At 39.0% G+C, this 14012-nt stretch overlaps 1 protein-coding gene across 1 annotated transcript in view; it reads right to left on the bottom strand.

Annotated features, from left to right (window-relative positions):
* MARCHF11 (membrane associated ring-CH-type finger 11) overlaps positions 1–14012 on the bottom strand; it is a 94597-nt gene that overhangs the window by 59700 nt on the left and 20885 nt on the right. The gene's annotated exons all lie outside the window — the stretch shown is intronic.

The following is a 14012-nucleotide window of genomic DNA, read 5'->3' as shown; positions in this document are numbered from 1 at the left end:
CTCACTCTTACTCTCCCTCTTTCTCTACCATTAACTATTACACCTGTGCTCCCTGACTTTCTCCCTGCTTTACCCCATCATCCTACCTCTTGTTCTTCCATCAGCCAGTTGGACTGATTTGGGGGGTTTCACTTTTTGTTAAAGTGTGCATTCTGATTCTTAATCAAAGCAACATATTGCACTCTGTTGATGAAGCACATAGAGGACTGCTCAGATATGAGTCACATGGCCCCGCCGCCAGTGAAATTGTATTTCAATTTGATAACAAAGTGAGAAATTCATGGTACCAGAGCAAGCATATCATTTAGCAGTGCCAAACACTGTGATTAAAAAATAATTTTCAGTTCATTATCTGAATTTTAGGCTATTAGGCAAACATTTAAATTAAATGGAGACATGAGGATAGCTGATTAATTTTTTCAATCTTAATCTTGATTTTAAATGCCATGTGCCCACAACAGAAAAAAAAAAAAAAAGCAAAATTAAGAGTGACAGCTGACAGCAGAAATGAGAAAAAGACATAGTACATGGAGCTCATGGCACCATCTCTAGGCAAAATCTTCCCATTAGAGTTAAAATAAGGATCACAGTTGGAAGTCATTTAAATGTTACAGATTAGTAGAAAAGAGCTGGATCCGTTCACTTAATAAAATCAAAGATATTCCACCCTTCGACTTGTTTTCAAAGAGTAGACTGTGGAGGAAGGAGGGAGTAGCCTTGCAGGGGCGTAACCTGACAAACACTACCTCAAATCAGGTGATCAAGGTCAACAGCAACAGTAATAACCCATGTGGATAGGATGTACCCTTAATACAACAGGATGAGAATGGCACCTCAACTCGACAGGTCTTGCTCCAAAAAAACCATTCCAGTCTACCTAAGATAAAAATATCAGCAAACCCAAACTGAGAAACATTCTAAAAGACACCTGGCCAATACTCCTCAAATCTGTCAAGGTCAAAAACAAGGATAGTCCAGTCACAGCCAACAGGAGCCTAAGAAGACATGACAACTAAATGTAATATGATATCCTGGAGAGGATCCTCAATCAGAAAAAGAATATCAAGAGGAAATTAGTAAAAGTTCAATAGAGTGCGAAGCTCGTCAATGATGATGTGTCAATGCTTCTCCACTGAGACAAGACCACCATAGTAAGACCAGAAAAACTGGGTGTGGGATAAACTAAAACTCTGCGCATCACCTTCACGACTCTCTTGTAAATGCAAAACTATTCTAAAATTAAAAGTTTATCAACATGTCTAACACCACTCACTAACTGCAAAAACTAAATAAATTAATGACCTTTATTGCAAGCATTCTGTAGTGCTAGCATAATAAAGCGGCAGTTATATTTTGTTGTTTCTATACCCTCGGTTTCCAGATCGGGCTTCCACCTCACCATTGTCTGTGTTCCTTTGTGTCCTGGTGCTAGGTATCTGCCCCCAGACGTCCAATGACAGGCCTTCATCTCTAGCCAGCTCCGCCCCACAGGGCCAGAAACTCACTCCCTTTCCTGACCCCTACCATGACCTCTACCCTCTGTTCTCTAGGAGAAACTGATCCATTCACTGATGTTAATGTCATCAACAGCTCTTAAATAATCTACAGGCCCTCTGGAGTAATGTTTAAAGGAAAAGAAGTAAATTTAATTGGAAAGGCCCATAAATTGGGGGGCAATATGAGCTTTTCTGGATTCTTCCATCATGCTAAGTAAGGCAATGCAAAAGGGTCCATTCTTCACTAAGACAGTTGGACATAATTTATCAACTAAATCTGTGTCCATCCCAGACTGTAAATAAAATCACATCTAAAATGCTTTTGTTTTGTAGTCGTCTACATAAGTCCAGAGTTATGTTTTGCTATGAACTGAGTATGTCTCTGGCAAAATTCATATGTTCAAATCCTAATCCCCATATCACTATACCTGGAAATAGGAATTTCTGAAGGTAATTGTGCTGAATGAGATCATTAGCCAGGAGCTAATCTGATAGAACAATGGTCTGAGAAGAAGAGAGTCCTCAATGTGAAGATGCAAAAGAAGGCAGAACTCTCCAGCCAGGAAGAGACCCACACCAGGAATCAACCGGCCAGCGCCTTGATCTTGCACCCAGACTCCAGAACTGTGAGAAATAAATTTTTGTCGCTTAAGCTGCCCATTCTGTGTGACTTTGCTATAGCAGCCCAAGCAGATTAATATAGTTCTTTATGAAAGAAAAAGTGGAGTTAGAACACAGGACCAAATATACTTATTCTACATACAATGGCATATGTATGAAAAGATCATTTTGCTGATACCGACAGAATTGTATTTTGTCCCAGAGAAGAGAAAGCTAAAGGAGTTCATCACCACCAAACCAATACTACAAAAAATGTGAAAGGGACTTCTTTTTTTTTTAAAAAAAAAGCCCCAAAATGTGAATAAAATGGGAAAAACTACGTATCTATCAATAATTACATTAAATATAAGTGGAATAAATTCTCTAATAAAAAAAAACATGGTGCAGCCAAATGGATAAGAAAACAAAACCCACGCATATGGCACTTTCAAGAGACCATTTCAGACTGACGTGCACACAGAGACCGAAAGTAAAGGGATGGGGAAAGGGTATTTCAAGCAAATGAGAATAAAAACAAATCTGGGGTTGCAATACTTCTTTCTATTAGACAAAATAAACCTTAAAAGAAACGCTGCAACAAGAGACAATGAAGGACTCCCCACCCAGTTCCACTTTGGAAAAAAAAACCAAAACACTAATTCAAAATGACATATGCATCCCTATATTAATAGCAGCATTATTTATAATAACCAAGATACGGAAGCAGCCTAAGCATCCATCAACAGATGAATGGATAAAAAAGGTGTGGTACATATATACAATGGAATAGTTTCCAGCCGTAAAAAGAATAAAAATCCTGCCATTTGTGACAACATTGATGGACCCAGAGGGTATTGTGCTAAGTGAAATAAGTCAGACAGAAAAAGACAAATACCATGGGACATATGTATACGTGGAACCAGAAATCAAAACAAAACAGAAAAAAAGAAGTATATTTTGGGAAAAATATAAACCATGTCTTTTTTGTCTCATTCTGGCACATGCTTTTGTGGGATCAAATGCATAAAGATGCTTTTCTCTTCCTGATGAATGTCACTGGTGCTACTTTTCACAGAATCACTCCCTCCATGTTTCAATATTCATGTAATACATGGCCCTCAGATCAGTGCCCTTGTGGTAAAGTTCCTTCCATTTCTGGGTAAGTTTTGTCCATATTTGTCCAGGGAAATAAGTAGATAAACTTTTACCTTTTTTATGTACTGGATCTTTAAGATGGTTTTGTGTGGAAGCATTTCAAATCTCTTATCTAATTCAGTAATACTTCCCCCAAATTTCATAAATGGGGTGTATCATCTAATTGCATTTAGCTACTGGACATACGCATGTAAAGTTCATAATAATTTTTAAGGATAGCATAAAACTGATTGCTTTTGTAAATAAAACAATTGGGACATAAGGTCAGCCTTCTCAGTCATAGGTGAGTGATCTTGATAATACACCTGTTTAAAGGCCAAGACCCAACTTGTTTCTAGTTTGTTAAAGGGGCAGGTAGGGTCCCTATGGCCTCTCCCAGAGGTCTTCCCATACAGGCAGATATATTTCTTAGGCAGTACAACTCTTACCTTCCCCTGTAGTACTTTGTAGAAGAATACTTATCAAGGGTAAAACTGGAAATTCTAGAAGTACCTATTCTGTGCTAAAAATCTTTAAAAGACAGAAACAGAGACACTAAGATGCTGAGCTAACAGCTTTCGAGTTTCCCAGAGTGAAAATACTGGAAGTATCTCAAAGGATCTTAGATTCATTTTCTCAAAGGAGGGACTTTCCCAAGAGCTCTCTTTCATTTGCTGTCACGGGAGATGTCATGCATGAGGGGGCTGTGTTTAGAGCTGGCGCACAGCCAGCCACAACAGGACCAGTGCTGATTGGTTCATCTACAGGGAGCATAAGTGAGCCTGCTGGGGACTGATTTGAGTAGTGGTTATACAAGTGTGGATACATGTAAAATTCATCAACTTTAGATGTATGCACTTTATGCTCTAGGAGTCATTCCTCGATGAAAGAGTACATTGTTAAAAATAAATTACACAACCCTTAGACTCCTGAGGGGTCCCATGTCTGCCTCAGGGGTAGCAGGAAGCTGTAGGAACCAATTCTGGCTGCAATCTACCGAGAAGAAAGCTTCATTGCTCAGAACTGGTACAGAGTGGGGAAGTTTGATTTCCTGGGCCCTGAAAGCCAGTCGTGAACTTGGAGACACTGAAGTTAAGAAGAAACTGTTTCCTGCCTCCCCAAATCCAGAAATCTATTTACCCACAATAAAGAGCACTTGGGCTAAATGGCCTCCATGGGAAAGGCTGAGGAGCCCACACTGTCTCTGTGAGTGAAATAAGTGTTGCAATTTCCAAAAAGGAACATTATCTGTTAGGGAGTTGGAAATGGCCTTTTGTATCGGGGTAATGGTCAAGTCTGAGATAAACAATCGTTGATGTTTCTCCACAGAGCTACTGCAACCCATACTCACCTCTTCCAAAAACCTCCCCCACGCAGCCCTTCGCCCTCTACCCCGGTCCACACATTCAAGGCTTAGGAGGTGCTTTCAGTGCCCTCGGAGTGCCCTAGGCACTTTCCATGCTGGATTGTAACGCATGCACTCCTATTCTCCAGTGAGCCCTAAGCTCCTGGAGTCTAAAGGCCATCACTTGCATGTGATTCTCAGCACCTGCCTCACTGCTTAACACAAACCCTGAGGAGGAGTGCTTTATACCTGCCTGGGATGCTGGTCCTGCCTCTGCACCCATTCAAACCCGACAGCTAGAAAATGAATCAACTCACATGCTTCCCACTGCACAGAACCCTCTCTGACCTCCCTCGCTGTCTGGCCTTCCGTTCTCTGAAACCCTGCGGCCTGGAGGGCTCACTGCTAACATCTCCTGTTTCTCCCCAACAGCCTCATGTCTGCATGTTCCTCCTCTGGTATATTTTAGTTATCAGTGTCAATATTTGAATGATTTGTTTCTAACTATTCTTCTATACTTATAGAAATGTTGACATACAGCTATGGATCTATATATCGCTAAGTGAAATCAGAGCATACACATGTTCTATAAACTGGTTTTTTTTTTGTCCTCAATGGTAGGTTGTAAAACTTCCCAAGTCAATAAATGCCATTGGCTTCAGAATGCTCCCCAGTACTGAGGGGACATAATTTACATAACTGTTCACCAGCCCTTCCGTATAAGCATTCAGGTCTTCCCCAACATTCCTCCATCACAAACAAGACAAACAATATCCGCGTACACACATCACTTCAGATGGAATTATATCCTTAGAATAAACCTCTTAAGGTGTGGCTGCCAGTCAAGGAGTGGAAGATTTTGTATTCAGAAAAATGGTCCTAGATCCACTCTGCAAAAACACTGTGTCCATTTGTACATTCCAAGTCCCTTTTCCAGATTTTTGAGCCGGACTCGTTATTTTGTTTCCCAGGAGGACAAAGACATGCAGCGGGCAGCCTCACATCTTTGCCTTAAGAATGTATGTGGTGGGAGCTGTTGAAAGGCGACGTCAATCAGAACCCCTCCAGTTACTGCTGCAAGTGCATGTTTCACCTCACCCTTCCCGTTGCCAATAAACATCTTCAAAAGGGTCTAATCTCCCTACTCACAAGGAAAATGTGAATAAAAGAAAAATGGCTTGTTTGGTTTTGCTTTCATCCTGTTGTCCTTTGGGGGGTGAAAGCAAAGAGTAACATTTCATGTTGATGCAAGTATGTGGAAGTGGCACGTACCCTGTTTTCCGTTCCCTTTCCTAGATGCTTTAGCTCGTGCTTCCAGAACAATCTCAAATGCAAGTGGTAACAGCAGGCACTCATGCTTTGATTAATCAGAATTAATGGCTACATTTCCAGTAACTGGGTCATTAATCATGAAAAGGTTTTTGTTGAGCTTTATATTTTTATTTACATTTTATTCACAACTATATTATGATAAAATGACTTCTACCAAATGGATTTCTGTGCATCCATCAGTATAAATACACAGTGATTGATACATTACAACTGTGTGATATAAACCAGACAATTTCTACCTACCTACCTAGTTGTCTAATAAAGACCTTTTCACTTTCTGTCCAAACTTGAGTTTTGTTCAAAGTTTCTGGACTGGCATGCAAAAATATAGTTAAAATACATGCTCTGATTATACACATGGCATCAAAGTAATAACTATTATCAAAAATTCATGTCACGCCCTGGCTGGTGTGGCTCAGTGGATTGAGCATGGGCCTGCGAACCAAAGGATCGAGGTTCGGTTCCCAGTCGGGCGCATGCCTGAGTTGCAGGCCGGTTCCCAGCAGGGGATGCACAAGAGGCAGCCATACATTGGTATTTCTCTCCCTCTCTCCTTCCCTTACCCTCTAAAGATAAATCAAATATTTTTTTTAAAAAATCCATGTCATAAGGCATTTTAAGGCCTACTCATTAATACATCTTAGAAAAACGAAGGCAAATCTTGGCAGAATTCAGCCTTGTGCAAAGAAATCCTGATTAAGACAACATATTTATTCTGTGGTCTTATTCAGTGTAAGACCACAGAATAAGGTCACCTACAAAGAACTTTCACGGCAGAAGCAGACATCCGTGTTTTACCCTCAACCAGACACAAATGGAGCCCAAGGTATTTCATCACTCCTCCCCAAAGTTTCCGACATGAAAAGCCCCCTGAGAAATCCGACTGGGAGACCCAAGCATTGTTTTTAAATTCTGCTTCCTTTACTTGGCTAAGACTAAATCTCTTAAAATATTAAGATATGCCAATAAGTGGTATCGTGCCTCTTCTCCCCGCCTGCAGCTAGTTGTGCTATCTGAACTAAATGCACCTCTCTGCCTACTACTAAGACCAAGAACCAACAACGTCACTTGGACCACACAGAGAATAAATTACAGTGAGGCAATGTGAAAAAGTAAATATGATGGCACGAAATGCACACATTTTATATACAATCATTTACTTTAATAAACTTCCTTTATTGAAGTACTGTCCAATGTTATACACATGGCCGGGTGCCCTTGAGTTCCTCCCAGGGTGGTGGAGAGACAAAAGTGTATGCACAACTGCAGAAACTCAAAAAAGATAAAATTCCATGGTAGTCCCCAGGGGAAAGAGATTACACACAGGTCTCTGATTACAGGTGTGTAATCAGAGACATCTCAGTGGGTAAGTGGCTCTTGGGTTGGACTTGGAAAGCAAGAGGAGATGCCTCCATGTAGAAAATAGAAAGGAGGTCAGTGGCACAGGAACTAAGGCTGTATTCATGGCTTACGCTGGAAAAACTCAGTAACTTTTTAGCAGGTTCACAGGTTATAAGATATACATACAGAAAGTGGGCACACGTTTGGTCACTTCCAATGCAGCCAGCATTCTTCAAAAAGTCCAAAAGGCTGTACAGACCAATCATTTGATAGGGACTACTTAAGAGTGGGGTGATGAATAGGGGTGGGCTCTGGGAGGTAAGTAAAAGGAGGGATTATTCACTTTACACTCCTGCTTGTTGCATTATCTCAATTATTTAAATTTAACATACATATTCATGGTATTGTTCAGTAAAATATTAGATTTACCCCAAGTCCCTCAGCAATATGTGGTGACTCATAAACTAACATTTAGGCTCCCTAACTGATTGGAAAGTGTTTTTCCATTTTCCAAACCTATGTAAACTTTCTGAATTCCAGAGATTTTGACTGATCTTATTAAATGTTGGCACAACTTAAACTGAAACACCTCAAAGTACGATACATTTTTCTAGACCACTCATGTAACAGCATTTCTGAGAATTGTAGATATGCCTCTTAGGCACTTTGGAAGGTACCTGGCACAGAAGAGTCAATAAACAGCAGCTATTGTTGTTATATCTCTAGAAGCAGCCACTGCAGTGCAACACAAACTTCTAACAAGCGTGCAGCCTTTCAGAGCTCATCAAAGAAAGATTCAGCCAGTCAGCCCGGAGACACCCAGACATACCCTTAAATTCCTAATCCAGATGATTCTCAGCTGCACTTTTCAATCCTGGAAATAGCATGTTGGGATTTGCTTAAAGTAAGCATTTATCTAATCTATACCACTTTCTACTTCTATTTGCTAAGCAATCAGGTTATTTTTAACCTATAAATATCTCTAAATACATAACAAACAATATATTCATTGTATTGGGTTCTGAATGGATTTAACAGATGCTTGAAAGATAATAATTTAAATAATAGTTTAATCTCTATAAAATCACTTTGCTGGCATTATTTGGTTTGGGTTTTGTTTGGGTTTTTTTTTTTTTTCTTTCTTGGTCAGACATCTAGAAGGAATCCATTTGCATACTGACTCCATAGGAGAAATGAGTGCTCTAACTTTTGAAGTGCTGGCCAAATCATGACTCACATTGATAAGGAGCTCTGTGTTACTTTTCATATCACACATCTGTCAGCCACATACACCTAGCACCTTATTTAAAGTAAGAGCCTTGTCTTCAGACTATAAACTAAAAGTGACTTCAACGATGGCCAATATTCTTTTAGTTCTTTATGAGAATAGTAATCTTATGTCATTGTGGAGCTGCTAGGAAAAAATTAAATGAATATATTTTAATGTAGAACATGCAATGTGGATATGTTATTAATGTTAGCATTTCTCTCCTAACTCTCAATGAAACTTTAATGCTATTTCATTGAAAAATGTTCCAGTTTTATATCAATCATTTGCTGCAACACTGCCATTAAAATTAATATGCTCTATTTTGCTAAAGATTTTAACTGCTGGAAGAATGTTATTGTCCAGGCAAAAATAATTTTAATTTGATTGGATTGGGAAGATGGTGACAGAGTAGGAGGGAGCAGATTCCACTTCCCCCTACACATGGGAGAAACACCTGGCCAATCTGCAGAGGAACAAAGCAAACAGCCAACAGTACCCCAGCATATATGAAAATGAGAGACCAGAAATTGTAGTGGACACTGAAAAACCAGACGGTGGAAGCAGTGAACACCAGGATACCACTGGAAAAGGAAACCCAACAACAAAGGAACCACCTGAAGATAACAGAAGAAGGTGAAGGGGGGAGTGGAAACCACACAAACCTCAATCCAAGACCCATCTGGAAATACAACTAAATAGTGGAGAAACTACCCAGTGCAAACAACTGAACAAGAGCAAAAGAGAATCCTGAAAACCTTGTACACATGCAAGAACTAGCTTCAACACAACCTTCCCTCACCAGCACAACAAATTACAAGTGGTAGACAGAGGGACCACCAGCTGGGAGGAAGGACCCACAAAGAAAAGACCCCAAAATAATCAAAACCAAAGCCAAACACAGAGTCAAACTTGGGACAGCCCAAGACCAGTGAGCTTGGGAGATCAAGGAGACTACACTACTAAATCTCACAGGTATTTTACCACAGAAGTTCACACCATAAGCCCAGGAAGCCAGAACAAATCAATTTAAGAAGCTGAGGCTAACAAGAAAAATCTCACAAACAATTGGAAGACAAAGAAACAGTCCCCAAATGAAAGGAAAGGAGAAAGCCTCAGAAAGAATGCCAGATGAAAGAGGCAAGTCAGCTATCAGATATTGGTTCTCAGGCAGTTTAATGAGCTCACAGTGAGCTAACCAGAAACTATAGGTGAACTATAATGAACTCACTACAAACTATATCAACATGAAAAAGGAAATAGAAACTATCAGCAAGGGCCAAGAGGAAATAAAGAATACAATTTCTGAACTGAATAACACAGTAGAAGGAATCAAAAGCAGGATCAATGAAGCAGAAGATCGGATCAGCGAGTTGGAGGACAAAGTAGAAAAAAACACCCAGAAAAAGCAAGAAAAGGAAAAGAGACTCAGAAAGAATGAAAAAGGATTAAGAGAAATGCAAGACAATATGAAAAGTAATAATATTCGTGTAATAGAAATACCTGAAGGAGAAGAAGAACAAGGGATAGAAAACCTATTTGAAAAAGTAATGATGGAAAACTTCCCTAATTTGATGAGAGAAAAAGTCACACAAATCCGGGAAACACAGAGAGTCCCAATCAAGAGGAACCCAAAGAGGCCCACTTCAAGACACATCATTATTAAAATGGCAAAATTCCAAGACAAAGACAGAATCTTAAAGGAGCAAGAGACAAACAGGAAGTAACATAAAAGGGAGCCCCAATAAGGTTAGCTGCTGACTTCTCAATGGAAAGACTCTAAGCAAGAAGAGAATGGCAAGAAATATTCCAAGTAATGAAAACCAGAGGCCTGCAACCAAGGCTACTTTCCCCAGCAAGGCTCTCAGTCAAGATAGAAGGCCAAATAAAGAGCTTCCAAGACAAAAGAGGTATAAAAGAATACACTTCCACCAAACCAGCTCTGAAAGAGATGCTAAAAGGACTGCTTTGAGGAAAGAAAGGAAAAGAGAGAGACAGAGAGTAACATGGGTACAAAAATGGCAATGAATAAGTACCTATCAATAATAACCTTAAATGTAAATGGATTAAATGCTCTAATCAAAAGACATAGAATAGCTTAATGGATAAGAAAACATGACCCACATATGTGCTGCCTACAAGAGACCCACCTCGGGACAAAAGACCTACACAGACTAAAAGTGAAGGGCTGGAAACAAATTTTCCAAGCAAATGGACAGGAACAAAAAGCCAGGGTAGCAATACTTGTATCAGACAAAATAGGCTTCAAAAAAGGGGCCATAAAAAGAGATCCAAAAGGTCACTTCATAATACTCAAGGGAAAAATCCACCAAGAAGACATAAACATTGTAAATATATATGCACCCAACATAGGAGCACCCAAATATATAAAGAAAATCTTAGAGGACTTCAAGAAAGATATTGACAGCAACACAATTATAGTAGGGTATGTTAACACCCCACTGTCAAAAATGGACAGAACTTCCAAACAAAATATCAACAAAGATATTGTGGCATTGAACAATATCCTAGATGAAATGGACTTAACTGATATATATAGAGCCCTTCATCCCAAAGAAGCTAAATACACATTCTTTTCAAATGCACACGGAACACTTTCAAAGATAGAGCACATGATAAGGCACAAAAAAGGCCTCAACAAATTCAAGAAAATTGAAATCATATCAAGCATTTTCTCCCACCACAAGGAACTGAAACTGGAAATCAACCCCAAAGGAAAAAAACCCAAAACACTCAAAATCATGGAGACTGAATAGCATGCTATTAAACAATGAATGGGTCAAGAATGAAATCAGGGAAGAAATCAAAAAGTCTCTGGAAACAAATGAAAATGAACTCACAACAACCCAAAACTTATGGGACACAGCAAAGGTAGTCCTGAGAGGGAAGTTCATAGCAATACAGGCCTACCTAAAGAAGATAGAAACATTTCTTCTATCTTGAAACAAACAACCTAACCCTATGCCTCAAGAACTCAAGGAACAACAACAAAGACAGCCCAGAGCAAGTAGAAGGAAGGAAATAACCAAGATTAGAGCAGAATTAAATGACATAGAGATGAAAAGCACAATTCTAAGGATCAATGAATCCAGGAGTTGGTTCTTTGAAAAGATAAACAAAATAGACAAGCCTTTAAGCAGGCTCATCAAGAAAAGAACAGAGAGGACACAAACACAATCAGAAATGAAAGAGGAGAGATTACAACTGACACCACAGAAATTGAAAGGATTATAAGAAATTACTACAAAGAACTGTATGTATGCCAAGAAATTTGAAAACCTAGGGGAAATGGACACATTTCTAAAAAAATATAATCTTCCAATGAAGATGAAGCAGAGAGCCTGAACAGACCAATAACAGCAGATGAAATTGCAGCAGTAATCAAAAAACTCCCAACACACAAAAGCCCTAGACCAGATGGTTTCACAGGAGAATTCTAAAAAGCATTTAAAGAAGAGTTAACCCCTATTCTTCACAGACTATTCCAAAAATTCCAAAATGATAAAAGACTCCCAAGCTCTTATTATGAAGCCAGCAACATCCTAATCCCAAAACCAGATAAAGACACAACAAAGAAAGAAAACTTCAGGCCAATATCGCTGATGAACATAGATGCTAAAATCCTCAACAAAATACTGGCAAACCACATCCAACAATACATTAAAAAGATCACACACCATGACCAAGTGGGATTCATCCCAGGGATGCAAGGATGGTTCAATATTCGCAAATCAGTAAATGTAATACATCACATAAACAAAAGCAAAGACAAAAATCACATGATCCTATCAATAGATGCGGGAAAAGCTTTTGATAAGGTACAGAACCCATTTATGATGAAAACACCCAGCAAAGTGAGAATAGAGGGAGCGTTCCTCAATATAATAAAGGTCATATATGAAAGACTTACAGCCAACATCATTCTCAATTGGCAAAAACTAAAATATTTTCCACTAAGATCAGGAACAAGACAAGGATGTCCACTTTCACCACTTCTATTCAATATAGTATTGGAAGTTTTAGCCACAGCAATCAGACAAGAAAAGGAAATAAAAGGCATCCAAATCGGAAAGGAGGAAACAAAACTGTCAATGTTTGCAGATGACATGATAAAGCACATGGAAAATCCTATAGACTCTACCCAAAAACTTCTCGACCTAATAAATTAATTTGGAAAAACAGCAGGATACAAAGTCGATATCCAGAAATTAAAGGCATTTTTGTATACCAACAATGAAACAGCAGAAGCAGAAATAAAGAAAAAATCCCAATCAATATAGCAAAAAGTAAAATAAAATACCTACAAATAAACCTAACCAAGGAGGTAAAAGACCTGTATGCAGAAAACTACACAGCACTGAAGAAGGAAATCAAGGAAGACACAAACAAATGGAAACATATACCTTGTTCATGGACTAGAAGAATTAACATCATCAAAATGTCCATACTACCCAAAGCAATTTACAGATTCAATGCAATATCTATTAAAGTACCAATGACATTCTTCACAGACATAGAACAAACACTTCAAAAATTTATATGGAACCATAAATGACCCCAAATAGCAGCTGCAATTTTGAGAAAGAAGAACAAAGTAGGAGGGATCAAAATACCTGATACTAAACTGCATTACAAGGCCACTGTAATCAAAACAGCCTGGTAGTGGCATAAACACAGGCACATAGACCAGTGGAACAGAACAGAGAGCCCAGACATAAACCCAAGTCTCTACAGTCAATTAATAGTTGACAAAGGGGGCAGCAGCATAAAATGGAGTAAAAATAGCCTCTTCAACAAATGGTGTTGGGAGAACTGGACAACTATGTGCAAAAAAACGAAACTCGAGCACCAACTTACACCATATACAAAAATAAATTCAAGGTGGGTGAAAGACTTAAATATAAGCCGTGACACCATTAAAGTCCTAGAGAAGAACATTGGCAGGAAAATCTCAGATATTTCACGCAGCAACATTTTTACTGATATGTCCCCTAGAGCAAGGGACATAAAGGAAAGAATAAACAAATGGGATCTCGTCAAAATCAAAAGCTTCTGCATGGCTAAAGAAAACAGTATTAAAATTTTTAAAAAAGAGAACCAACTGTATGGGAAAACATATTTGCCAATGATACCTCTGACAACGGTTTAATCTCCAAAATATACAAAGAATTTACACGATTCCACGCTAAGAAGACAGGCAACCCAATTACAAAATGGGCAAAGGACCTGAACTGACACTTCTCCAAGGAGGACATACAGAGGATCCAGAGACACATGAAAAGATGCTCAATATCGCTAGCTATCAGAGAGATGCAAATTAAAACCACAATAAGATACCACTTTATACCAGTCAGAATGGCCATCATAAACAAAGCAACAAACAACAAGTGTTGGAGAGGTTGTGGAGAAAAGGGGACCCTAGTTCACTGTTGGTGGGATTGCAGACTGGTACATCTGTTATGGAAAACAGTATGAA

The sequence above is a fragment of the Artibeus jamaicensis genome, unplaced genomic scaffold (genome assembly GCF_021234435.1).
Source record: "Artibeus jamaicensis isolate MK-2021 breed Jamaican fruit bat unplaced genomic scaffold, CSHL_Jam_final scaffold_369, whole genome shotgun sequence".
Taxonomy (NCBI): Eukaryota; Metazoa; Chordata; class Mammalia; order Chiroptera; family Phyllostomidae; genus Artibeus; species Artibeus jamaicensis.
The sequence above is the reverse complement of the archived record's forward strand: the minus strand, read 5'-3'. Positions and strand labels throughout refer to the sequence as shown.